Here is a 13,330-nt window from a genome sequence, read left to right on the forward strand (position 1 = left end):
CAAACCTCAATTTTCTGTTTCCTTTTAAAATTAATTCCTTCCTTTATTTATTAATTCATCATTTTATTCATTTGACAATCACTGAGTTCCTGCTCTGTATCAGGCAGTATTCCATGCTCTGGAGATATAAAAATTAATGAGAAATAAATTATGTCCTGAAGGAGCTCACTGATTAGAAGCAAAGATTGAAACATAAGCCCAAGCCTTACAAAGTGGTATTTTAAGGCATTATAGCATGCGGTAAGTGCATTGGATTCAAAGAGATGTGTTTGAGACCTAGTTCTGTCACTTATGATTTGTGTTACCATGGGCAAGTTATTTTATTTTGCTAAGACTCTTCCTTCATTGATAATATTTAGAATAATGGTGGTTTCTAAACCACAAAAGTTGCTGTGAGAATTAAATAAGATAATGCATTTAAAGCACTTAGCATAAAGGGTGGTGCTCAAATGATAACTATAAGTGGTACTCTCATTTATGAACTTAGTTGCTGCCTGTCTTGGGAATGTAATCGGGGACAGAGATTGCTTCCTTCTCTTAATTTCTGAAAGGGAACATAATAAGTTAAAAGGATCACTATTACCAAGTCTTATAACTGTCCTTTCTGAATTTTTTCTATCTGGCCATATTACTAAAATGCCTGAGAATTTTATACGGTCAGGCATCTTTGTTTGTTTTAAGATGACAGTAGAAAAGCATTTCTTCTAATTATGTTCTATCATTGATCTTAAAAAAATCACATTCTTTATTTCCCTTAACAAAGTTCATTCCTGATGGGGCATATATGAATAAGTTGGTAAGAGAAAACAAAACAAACAAAAAATATCCCCACTGAAGGCACCCGAGGCTAGGGCTGTGGGTTTCATTGAGACTACCAAAGGCAAGACAAATTGTAGGTGTGAGTAGGTTGGAAAATGTATCAGTTTCCCTTTATCATTCCCTCCCAGCAGGGGTTGTGCAGGCAGCAATAGGAAGGGCTCCAGGTAGAGAGCCAGCAGATGTTTAAAGGCAACTATGTCTGGACCTTCCTGGGACAGGATTCTCCCAGGAAGCATCCTCTGCCTGGAAAAGTGTAAATTCACAAAGGCAAACCCTACATTCACCCAGGCTCTTTATTCATTCAAGTGCAATAAATTATCTATTTCTGGATGAAATTATTTGGCAATGGTGATCCCAGTACTGATTCAATCTCAGAAGAAGAGTCAAGGACTGCATTGTGTTCAAGGTAAAAGTGGGATGATGACCACTGAAGACAACATGATCTGTACTATGAGAACAGTGTTTTCATGAACCCTCCCTTCATCGGACAGGCAACAAGCTATTTATTTCTCTTTGACTGAGTATTATTATTGCTGTATCATCATTGTCATTATTATAGATATATTTGAAGCACCTATCACAGCAATTCGCCATTGTTAGGTATAATAATTATTTTTATAATAGCTATTAGGCTAATAAGGCATGTTAGACTTTGCACCCACTAGTTCATTTACTTTCACTTATCTCCTATTTTAACTGAAGTTAGTTACTCATGGTCACTCATATAAGTGACAAGGTATTTAGAGAAATGATTTCCATGGTTTTATTTAGCTGAGTCCATTTGTACAAACTGAATACAATTAAGATCGGTATTTGTATGAATCAAGAGTATGATAATCAAGAATCCAGAGTTTGATATAATGAGATAACATTGACTTCCTACTTGCCCAGGACTAGGGATGGTGGTATGGAGTAGAGCAGCTCACCTGCAACGAACTTCTTCTCTCAGTCTCATTGATGTTAGAATCTTTTTTTCTTTTCATTTCCTTAAGTGACTATTTGCTGGAGATGGTACTGCTAGAGATTCAGCTTCCTTGATTGTTGAACATGCAATCGTCTCAGGTTTATTTATATACATAATTAAATAGAATAGAGATCATTTTGAAATCCAGTGCATTCTAAAGCCACTGCAAATTCATGTGAATGTAGAAATGAGTCATTCATATTTATTTACTGGCTGGTAACAGTAGAGGTCAGTTGGTTTCAAAGGGCATTTAGTTGAATGCTACAGCATTGAATTAAACAGTCATTTAAAAATACTTTGCATTAATATAAATTGAATTTAACTTACTTGAATTGCTTTTTAAAATATAGAAACCAGCATTTTAATGGGCATTTGTTGTACTATTTAAATAAATCTAGGCTGGCATGGTGGCTCACACCTATAATTCCAGCACTTTGGGAGGCCGAGGCAGGTGAATCACTTGAGTCCAGGAGTTCAAGGCTGCAGTGAGCTGTGATCACACCACTTCACTCCAGCCTGGACAACAGAGTGAGACCCTGTCTCTAAAATAATAAATAATAAATAATAAATCTAGAGTCTGCCCTTAAGTGGACAGAATTTAAACATTTATAAACAATCTTGTTAGTTAATCTTACTCTTTAACTTTTTCTCTAAAGAGGTATAAACTTGTGGAGAAGGCTCTTGATTAGCTCAGTTTCACTGGTATCCCCTTCTTTCAGGCATAGCACTGAATCTAAAGAATGTTTTCTGATTCACATGCAGATTGATTCTTACAAGATATAGATTAAAGAAGCAAATGAAGGGAAAAAAATGTCTTCCACTGGATGCTGTGGGAGATATTCAAATATACACATAGTGTGTGTCAAGGATCCCCAAACTTTGGGCCACAGACCAGTACTGCTCCATGGTCTGTTAGGAACTGGGCCACACAGCAGGAGGTGAGCGGCGGGTGAGTGAGCAAAGCTTAATCTGTATTTACAGTTCCTCCCCATCACTCACATCACCACCTGAGCTCCACCTTCTGTCAGATCAGCCATGGCATTAGAGTCTCATAGAAATGCAAACCCTACTGTGAACTGCACATGCAAGGGATCTAGATTTTGTGTTCCTTACAAGAACCTAATGCTTGATAATCTGTCACTGTCTCCCATCATCCTGAGATGGGACTGTCTAGTTGCAGGAAAACAAGCTCAGAGCTCCCACTGATTCTACATTACATCGAGTTGTATAATCATTACCTATCACAATGTAATAATAATAGAAATAAAGTGCACAATAAATGTAATACACTTGAATCATCCTAAAACCATCCCCCTTACCCCAGTCTGTGGAAGAATTGTCTTCCACAAAACTGGTCCCTGGTGCCAAAAAAATTGGAAACTGCTGGTTCATACACACACAGACACACACACCACACACACACATATAAACATAGATCTATATATGTGCATATTTATATGTATATGTATATATGTTTATTGAAAGGATGTAAATTTCTTTCATTTGCTAATGTGAGTGATTATTTTTACAGATTTTCAAATATGCAACTATAATTGCATTTCAGAAAAAATCCGACTGGTATCATCGTTTTATTTGCTATTAAAGTCAATTCTCTATTATTTTGTTTAGGATGTTGTATCCACAACTATGAGTGAAATAGGCCAGTAATTTTTGTTTCTCATATGTTCTTTACGGCAGTGGCTCTCAACTGGGGTGATTTTGTCCCCCAGAGGCACTTGTCAATGTTTGGAGACACTATTGATTTTTACAACTGAGGGGAGTAGGTGCCACTGGCATCTAGTGGATGGAGGTCAGAATGTTGCTAAACATCCCCTTCTTCTGTAATTCTGATTATACTGCTTCAGATTTCAACCATTTAACTTTATGTTTTAGAAATCTCATTTTTCTCAAATTTATAGATTATTTTCTGTATGTATGCTCATTTTTATAGTTATATTCTTTTCTTTTGCTATTTCACATATAAGCCTTCTATATTCCATATCTGAATCCAGCATCTGGGTCCTTGTGGAAGGTCTAAATCTATTGTTCCTTATTTCTAGGCCCATTAGTTACACTCTCTTCCCTTTCATGTTATATACACTAATACCTCTGTTCCATAACTTCTTACAGAGCACTGTACTTATTTACACATTTATGCTGTCAATTAGATTGGGAATATCTCCTGGGAAAGAACCATGTCTTATCACTTTTTCATCCCCAGCACACAGTTGTCTAGCATGTAGGGGAATTCCATAAATGCTTATTGAATGAATGAATACCATCATCCTTTCAAACATACAAGCATACAGCCAATATGGCTTTTATTCATTTTATTCATTTCCTTATCTACAGATTCTAATCATGCTGGAATTGTCACTTAAAGTTTGACTAGTTAAACTATTTGGTTATCAGTAGGTCTCAGTGTAAACATTTGCTGATAAGTCATTTGAAAGGGAAAAATCCATTTTTTTATTTCTAGGAAGGAAATCAAAGACTTTTGGCTTACTTTTAGCTTTCTTAAAAGTTTCTTCATATGGCTTGTCTAAATTATTGGTGCCACAGCATAAGTAGTGTGGCTATTCAAGCACGGTAATCTTGTGGTGTCAAAGAAATTTTCTAAATGAAATGGTCACTAATATTACTATACATTCTAATAAATTAACTTACAAAGGCAGTGAACATTGTTTGGACATTTGAGATGAATTCTTCTATTTGAGAGAAATAAATGAACATATACTATACATTGATAAAGGCATGTTGTTTAATTGATAAAATATTTTAAAGTAATTTTAATGATATTTTGGATCTTTTTTTTCTAAAGCATATTGGAAATAATTAAGTGAATAAACAGAGAATATAATTCAGCATACCACTGTGGTGGAATTACAGAATATTTGAGCTTCCAAAAGGCTTCTATAGTTAGAATTCTAGGGAAATTAAATGATTTGGACAAGCTAACGATGCTAGTTGATGAGCAAAATGACACCAGAAGCCAAACTTTCTTATTTGTTACCCAGTGTCCTTTCCCTTTGATGTGGTTGATGGGCAGCATGAACTGGATGCAGACTAGTCTGACTGTGGGGTCACAGTGTTGTGGGGGTAGAGAGGCCCTCAACTCATAGAAGCCATGATTGTCAGAGGAGGGAAATTAAGACCCTGAGAGATTGACTGATTTCTTCCAAGTCCTAGACAATTTATTTGTAAAGCAAAGAACAGAATCCAGTTCCCCTTTTCCCATTTGTCATTCTTCTTCATTGAAAAATCAATCTGGTCAGTAAACATTTATTGGGTAACTACTATATGTTCAGCACTGTGTTGGGTAATTTGAGAATACCAGATTAGTACAAAATATGGTTTATTTCTTCACAGAGTTTCAGTATCATTAAGCATCCTGAATATAAAATGATTGTGTGATATTTTACATGAAAGTCAAGTAATTATATTATATCCTTTGAGAGTTCACTCAGGCTAGCTCTTTGCCTCCAAACAGCATGGTGTCTAAACCAGCTAGTTGTTTACCCTAGTATTAGAGATCTCCAAGGGAGGATGTCTGTTTAATAACTCTTGTGATCAGGAAAGCGTTCCTTATGTGTCACCTATATTGCTCCTGTTTAAGTTTAAACCTGTGTGTTTTATTTTCTTCTTAGTTCAGAGACACTTAAATAATCAGTAATTCTCCACACACTTACAGCACACTAATGTGTAGTTGTTCAACTTAGTAAAAACATTTATTGTGCCAAATATAGTCCATTGGCACTTGAAGAATAAAATATGATATATATACACACATACACATGCATATTTATTTTGAGTTTATTGAGAAAACTTGAAATCATTATGAAGAATTTTTCTACTTCTGCATGTTGCTTCTCTTAATAGTCACTTATAAAGGAACTCTGTACCTCTTTCTATTGGTGTTATGGAGCATGCAAAGTAATAGCAGTTCCCTGGCCTCAAAGAGCTAGCCAACTACTGGAGTAGTCAACTATTGGAATTGCCAGCTATTGAAATTTATACAGATGAAGAATAATTTGAAAAAAAATCCAATATAGTCTATCCACATATACTAAAGATTGTCCATTTTGAATTTATAGAAACACATTCACAATACAGAATAACTACATTTAAAAGGCTTGAACCACTTAAAATGTGGGGGATTTATCTACTTGATTCATAATTGTATTCAGAGTTTTTCTTCTTCTTATTCACCAAGTGCGTATCAGACCCTTACACTGTGCTCCCTGTCAAACAAAGAGCACAAATTTTGGGTTCAAATATTGATTCTAACATTTACTAGCTGTGAGACTTAGAGCAAGTTATTTAATATCTATGGGCTTTCCCTTCATCTATAAAACCAGAATAATACTACTTAGCCTTATATAGGTTGAAAGATCAAATGAGATGTAGTTTGAAAGCATCTTGATGGTAGGAAAACCTTCTTTCCCCTGTTTCCTGCTCACCTAAAAAGGGATTGTTTAGTAGTAACATTCTTGACCTCTGTCTGCACCCCACATCTCCTAGTCCCTTCTTCCCAAGAGAAGAGGTGTGAAAATACCTCACTGGTGAGTTTGGGGAAATAAATTGGTCTGTTGAGTTTAGTTCACATTCATATTTTCTCTTTGGGGCCTGCAAATGCCTGCAAAAAGTGACCATTCTGGTCTGCTTCTCTGCTTAAATGTTAAGTTTCACCAGGCCAGGACCCCACATGAGGAAGACAGGTTTTCCATCTACACCTGGGACCAAGTGGGAGAGTTTGTCTAATTCTGCATGCATTTTTGGGAAGCCCATTGTTGCTGCACCCTTAAATTCTCTTATCCAGTTTCAATTTTAACAAAAATAAAATGGATATTTTGCCTCCATATGCCTATTTTGAATTAGATCTCAATTAATTCAAAATTCAGGCTGGCAACATGAGTTTGTTATTGTATCCCCTCAAAATAGTGGCACTTTATATTTGCCTAATGCTTAGGAAATTTTATTTCTCCCCAGTTTTTTTTTATTACCTCCTATGCTATTTGTTGTTGAAGATTTAAAAAAATGTGCAAAATTACCTTTTTCTCTCCCAGGAGCTTGCAGTTCAATAAAGGAGATTAGATGGATACACAAACAGCTATAGTGTAAGATAGCAGGAGTAAACATGAGGCAGGCACAAGCAAAGTGCTATGAGAATTAAGAGGAGAAAAAGATAACCCACTGTTGAATCAAAATGGGCTGCAAGGAACCGGGACAGACACTAATCACTTAGCCCTGGGACTGAACAACCAACCTTCCATTTCTTTAATTTCCTTAATAAAATTCCCTAGTGGAGTTCTGCTCAATATGACTTGTCCTGCTGTCTCTTGTGTCTCTTGATTGACACTGGAAGGCATCTGGGATTTTAACAGCAAAGCTACTACTGCGTTCCCAAGACATTCCTTGAAGAAATTTCTGAGAGTATTCTTAAATATATGTGTCTTTTAGACTAGAGTGAAAACACATATAATTCAAATCTGAAACTCTGTCATGAAAATGGAAATCAACTTTATTTATATTTAAGCCAGTCTTTTAAATAAAGTCCATCATTTCTCCCCCAATAATTCTGAGTAATTGCTTCAACACCTCAGCTTTCAGCTAACACTTAACTGTAGTCAACAGAGTATCTAGAAGTGAGAGGAGCTGGAAGAGACTATAGCTGATACAGATTCCCCAAGATGAGCTGGCTTACTTAGCAGATTTCATTAGGGACGTGCAGATTTATGGCAGTTATGGTTTCTACAGGTAGTGCCAAAAGAGGCAGACGAGAAAAAAAATTAGGTCTTAGAGGTCTGTGGCTGACAAGCAAGACATCAAAAGGCTTCTTATTGCCTCAGCAGCCCATGTCGCTCTTACTACAAAAACAATGAAGCAGAAGCAGCCAATCAGGGCAAATGGCTGTGTGAAGGTGTCTGAACGTGGTGAGCAGCAAGATACCTCCTTATCAAAATTTGGCTCATGGTCCTTAAATTTTACTGTAAATTGGGAAGCATAAAATATTTTATATTCTGAAGAATAAAACTTTTAGTTTCATTCACAATTATTTTTTAGTTTCTCTGTTTAGTAGTCTTAAAAATGAGCTGATATTTTTAAAAGATTGTATTATTATATTTGCTTCCCAGAAATATTTTCCAACTGATGCATCCTGTCTTGAATTCTTCAGATGTGTGTTTACCTTGTAGGTATTTTTTGTATTATGAAATCATACCTACCAAAAGATCAGTATGATCCTGTATTCTAAAGCATGATCCTTTTAGACTTCTAAAATGTAGAGGGTTGGTTCCTGCCCTTACAAGATCCATATTCCTTTCTATTACTATCATAAAAGTAGTTATGGATGACTGACTTTTTAATTTTCTTGCTATAAGAAATTCCTTCATCAATTTTTAAGTCATGGAGACTTATTTTTCTTGCAATAAGGACTTATTAAGGGAGCCTATGAATACATATGTGTGATTTTTAATCAGGAAATAAGTCAGTTAAAATTGATTTGTTATTTTGCTGCTATTGACTTTCATGTGTTTGTATTTTTAGTGGCATTCTGATGACCAGTCACCCTCAGCATATGATATCATAGAAAGAAATGAAAGTACTCATTTCTGAAAAAAACTATATACTGTAGTTCATAAATTCAAGTTAATTTTCTGTTTTTATTATTAATTCCAATTCTTAGTTTGTTAACAGGCCAGGTCTGTACTTCCTTGAATTTAATTTAGATCATAATAAAAAGATATCATTCATTTTATTTGTCCCAATGGATGCATTTGATGCATGTATTCCACATGTATTACTGGTAAACCCAACCTTCTGAGAGTATGCATATTTATTTGTATTTTTAGTTTATATCTTCTCTATGAGTATCTCACTGATAAGAGTATATTCCTAAGAATAGTAATATTGTAAACATGCGGAATTCTTTATGCTATTACAAATACAAATGTCTTATATTTCACATTTCCTATAAATAGGAAAGATATATGAAAAGAATCTGGGGAACTTTTCTAAAAAGTGTTATTCTCATTTTAATAAGGGAGATAGCAGGTCTCTAACATTGTATGAAATCACAGGCTTTTGTGATTATTTATCAAAATACACAGAGTAATTGATTATAAATTAATTATTGTCATTCAAATATGATTTTTTAAGTCTATCTTGCAGAATGAGAAAGGCAGTTAATGTTGTATAAAACCATTTGAAAATACTCAAGTAATAGACCACCTGAAGGGAACTGCATAGTGTAGGAGGTCATTGCTGGCTAGGAACACACATAGGAAGGGAACAGGTGTTAGCTTTGGTTGGTCTCAGACTGGCAGTGGGTCCTAGTGACTCCCATTTCAGGGTTGGGATAGAGAAGAGCAGAACTAAGATACCCTAGGTTTCTCTGTCTGTGTGGGCATGAGAGGTTGGGGAGAAGGGCAGGAGAGAGGAGAGACAAGAATAATCATGTAAAGGAATGCATTTTATACATACATACTTTATGCTGTATCAAACACATGTTTCTAAGTTATAAAGTTCTCTAGTCCTGACAAGCTTACTGAAGTGGGACACTTCAAATCTTACAGCGGTCTCAGCAAAAGCATAAACCATCTAGATGAGATGTGCAAACAAAATGTCTTTTCTCTGCTTCATGTATATTTAATAATTTTTTAGCATGACTAAGATGACCCCTGTGGTAATCCATCAAAAAATGTAGACAAGAATAAGAAAAAAGTTGTTTGTAAATTGCTTTTCATTGGTGAGAAAAATAAGTTGATTTAAAATCATCTGTTGTATAACTTTGAACAAGCGAAATGGAAGCTTCTGTATTTAAATCATTGATCTATTTATTTTTGTATTTACTTTAAAATATATTTATATCTATATTTATTTTTCTGTATTCAAATCTTTTGTAATTAAATTTTCTGTATAAATATATAACATATTTATATTTATTTTTAAATATATTTATTTTATATTTATTTTTCTGTATTTAAATCACTGATCTATTTACTTTTATATCACTTCTTTTATTTTAAATAATCATCACATTTTGGTGGCCTGACTGAGCTTTGGAAAACAAATTAAAACTGCAGCTAGGAAAAGTAGGTTAATTATAATTCATTAGATGCTGTCTTTATTAAAAGTGATTTTATTTAATCCCTATAAAAAACCCTAAGGCATGAGAAAGCAAAATAGCTGTGTAAAAGCTTAGTGTACTCAACAATTAGAAGATACTACAGTTCAGTACTTAATGTGCATATGAATCACCTTAGATCTTGTTAAAATGCAGATTCTGATTCAGCATGTGTGGGATCAGCCTAAGAATCTGCATTTCTAGCAGGCTTCTGGGATTTGCGATGATGCTGATCCAGCGACCATACTGGGTAAAAAGGCTTTTGTCAGCTCATTCTTGCAATGTGTCAGATAATAATTAAGCATTTGCTAATTATAATACAGCCATAGAGAAGGGATACAAAATGGTGTGAAATGTGGTGCCTGCAATTCTGAAACATTTTAAGAAACTGTTTTGTTGAGATAAAATTCACAGCCCATACATTTCATCCATTTTAAATTGTAAAATTCAAAAGTTTTTAGTATATTCACAAATATATGCAATCATTACTACAGTAGATTTTAGAACATTTTTATCATGTCAAAAAGAATCCCTATACATTTTAGGATCACTTCCCTCCACTCCCATCACTCCCATAGCCCTAAGCAACCACAAATGTACTCTTTGTCTCTATAGATTTCTCTATACTTTTGTATCAATGGAATTATATAATATGCAATGTTTTGTGACTGGCTTCTTTCACTTAGCATAATGTTTTTAAGGTTCATCCATGTTGTATCAGTACTTCATTCCTTTTCATGGACAAATAATATTTCATTGTATAAACATACCACTTTCTGTTTATCCATTTGTCATGATCCTTTGGATCCATGGACATTTGGATTGTCTCCACCTTTTGGCTATTATGGCTAATGCTACTATAAACATTCATGTGCAAGTTTTGTGTGTAGATAAGTTTTATTTCTCTTGGGTGTATACCTAAGAGTTGAATTGCTGGATTATATGGTAATCATACATTTAATTCTTCTGAAGCTTTTAATGTAGATAAATAGAAAGATTTTAATACATAAATTTGCATATGTGTATGCATATAAGCATACTGTATCAAACAATTGGCTTCATGAAAAAGGGTCCATGGTCAAATAAATTTGGAGAGCACTACATGCTAAAGCTCTCTTAAATCAGGCAAAAAGGGAACCATTTCACTTTGTTTAACACAGGTTTCCAAACATGTTTTTTAAACATGTTTGGAAATTTTTTAAAAGCAAAATGTTTAAAACTCAAGGATTTAGTAGAGAGCATTTTGAGAAATGGCTTAATTGCATATTCTGGAAATAGAAAACTTATTGGATAGGGCAGAGGGTATATTCAGGGAACTAGTGGATGATTTATTGGGGCTAGACAGAGGATAGCTTCAACTCAATAGGTAAATCCCATAGGTAAGTGGATAGGAATGTGGTTTCTGATGGAGGATATCTGAGTAGAGGAATGATAGGGTGTAAATGTGATTTCTGAAAGTTGTTCTGCATGAGTCATAGGATGTTATAGAAAGACAAAAAGACATGGAAATGACAGGGGTACCATTTACGGGCCAGTGAAATTGCCTAGCTATTAATATCCATAACCTGTATAAAGAGGGAAGAATCAGTTAATTCTGATGACACAATGGACCCAAGGGAAAGGGGACATATCAAAGTATCTTTAAGTAAGATGATGAATAATAATAAATCTATTATCGATAGCAGAAATGCCAAATGCGGTACGTAGAATAAATGCATCTTTAAAAGCACTAAACAGAAATATAACATTCCAACCAGATGTATCTTATGAAATTTTCTAACATTATAGAAAAATGATTATATAAAAATGATGAAGACCTATTTATTCATCCTTTTTTATTTGAAAATTAGTACTTGATTTCTGTGTGTGCGCTGCCATAGGTTTTGATGTTGCCATCTGGCAGAGTCTGCTTATTATCTTCATAATGAGCCCAGACTTTCTTTTTATGCTGGTTTCTATTTCCCATTAAGTCAAAAGTTATGTCAATTTCAAATTAATGAGAAGTAAGAATAAAGATGGAAACTTCCCCTCAATATTATTATTAATTATGCTTTTGGAGCATAATATTTAGCACTGCTCAAATCTGGTTGTAAATAAGTTCTTTCATTGATGAGATGACCTGTCTTTACTTTTTCTCCTGTTACTGTATTTACTGTTTCCCTTTTGTTTGATGTCATTGGAAAATGAAGTTGCCAGATGGTTTGCAAAAAGAAGTGAGCAACAACTTCTCTTTTTTAAAAAAAGTTTCTTTATATACAAATAAGTAAGCAAGCAAACAAAAAAGAATGTTTGCTTAAAAAGAAAGAAAAAAGATTTGCTTAAAAGATACACAGAGACACACGCAGAATCTCAGAGTGTTAATTAGATGCTCCTGTTTATATCAGGATGAATATGCCATATATGGGTGATAGTTCCTAAATTAGGTAAAAATAGGGATCTTGAGGAGCCACACATTGTCAGCATAACACACAGCATGAAGACAGCCCCCTGGCCAGCCTTTTTCCTTCAGTTATAGCTATTCAAGTCTTCATTTTTACAAGTAGTACTCTCCGATATCAAAACAGATTCACTCTTTTTGTCCACATGACTTTAGGCAGTATGAAGATCACTAACACAGGCATTATGAAACCTTAGTGATTTCAGATTCACCGCCGACTCTATAACCCAGAATATATCTCTTCACTTCTCTGGGCCTTAATTTGCTCATCTATAAAATGAGACATTAGGAATGGAACATCTTCAAAGTCTCTTTCAGGTTGTAAATGCCGTAATTCACAAGCATAAATTTATTATTTTAAGTGTAATTCAAAAGCTGGAATTCTGTGCAAGAGGCCAGGAAAAGATTTTTAGAGGTTATAATGACCATATAAAAACTACTTTTCTTAACCTTATGGCTAACACAGAGAACCTATGGTATCTAGTAAGATACGAGATTATATCAAATTAGAGGCTAGAAGAGAGCAAAGCAAAAGCAGCAATTAAACTTTATCACACATCACAGCAGCCGTGGATTCTACTTGGCCTTTTAGGCACAGCTTTAAGGTAACCTTGTTTTCCATTTGGCTTGCTGTGTTTCTGTGCCTCTCCCAAAAACATTTCTTAGATTTCCCCAGTTCTATCCCAGTGTTAGACACCTACCTTGTATTCAGTATATTCATGTTGAGCTTATTGTCATCAATTATCCACATCAGTGGTCAGTTTAGAGGAGATTTTAGACAAGAAAATAAAACATTATGTGTTTTCTCAAATAATTATTTGACTTCCTCATTTTTCAATTGAGAGGAATAGCTGCAGTCTCAAATACTTCTGCAAAAAATATGTTCATATATTAATTTAAAGTGCTAGTTACAGGCTGGGCGCGGTGCCTCACACCTGTAATCCCCACACTTTGGAGGCCAAGGTGGGTGGATCACCTGATCAGG

General features: G+C 34.6%; 1 protein-coding gene across 1 annotated transcript in view; it reads left to right on the plus strand.

Annotated features, from left to right (window-relative positions):
* LOC134732839 (EGF-like and EMI domain-containing protein 1) overlaps window positions 1-13,330 on the plus strand; it is a 633,219-nt gene that overhangs the window by 401,970 nt on the left and 217,919 nt on the right.

The sequence above is a fragment of the Symphalangus syndactylus genome, chromosome 17 (assembly GCF_028878055.3).
Source record: "Symphalangus syndactylus isolate Jambi chromosome 17, NHGRI_mSymSyn1-v2.1_pri, whole genome shotgun sequence".
In the NCBI taxonomy this organism is placed as follows: domain Eukaryota; kingdom Metazoa; phylum Chordata; class Mammalia; order Primates; family Hylobatidae; genus Symphalangus; species Symphalangus syndactylus.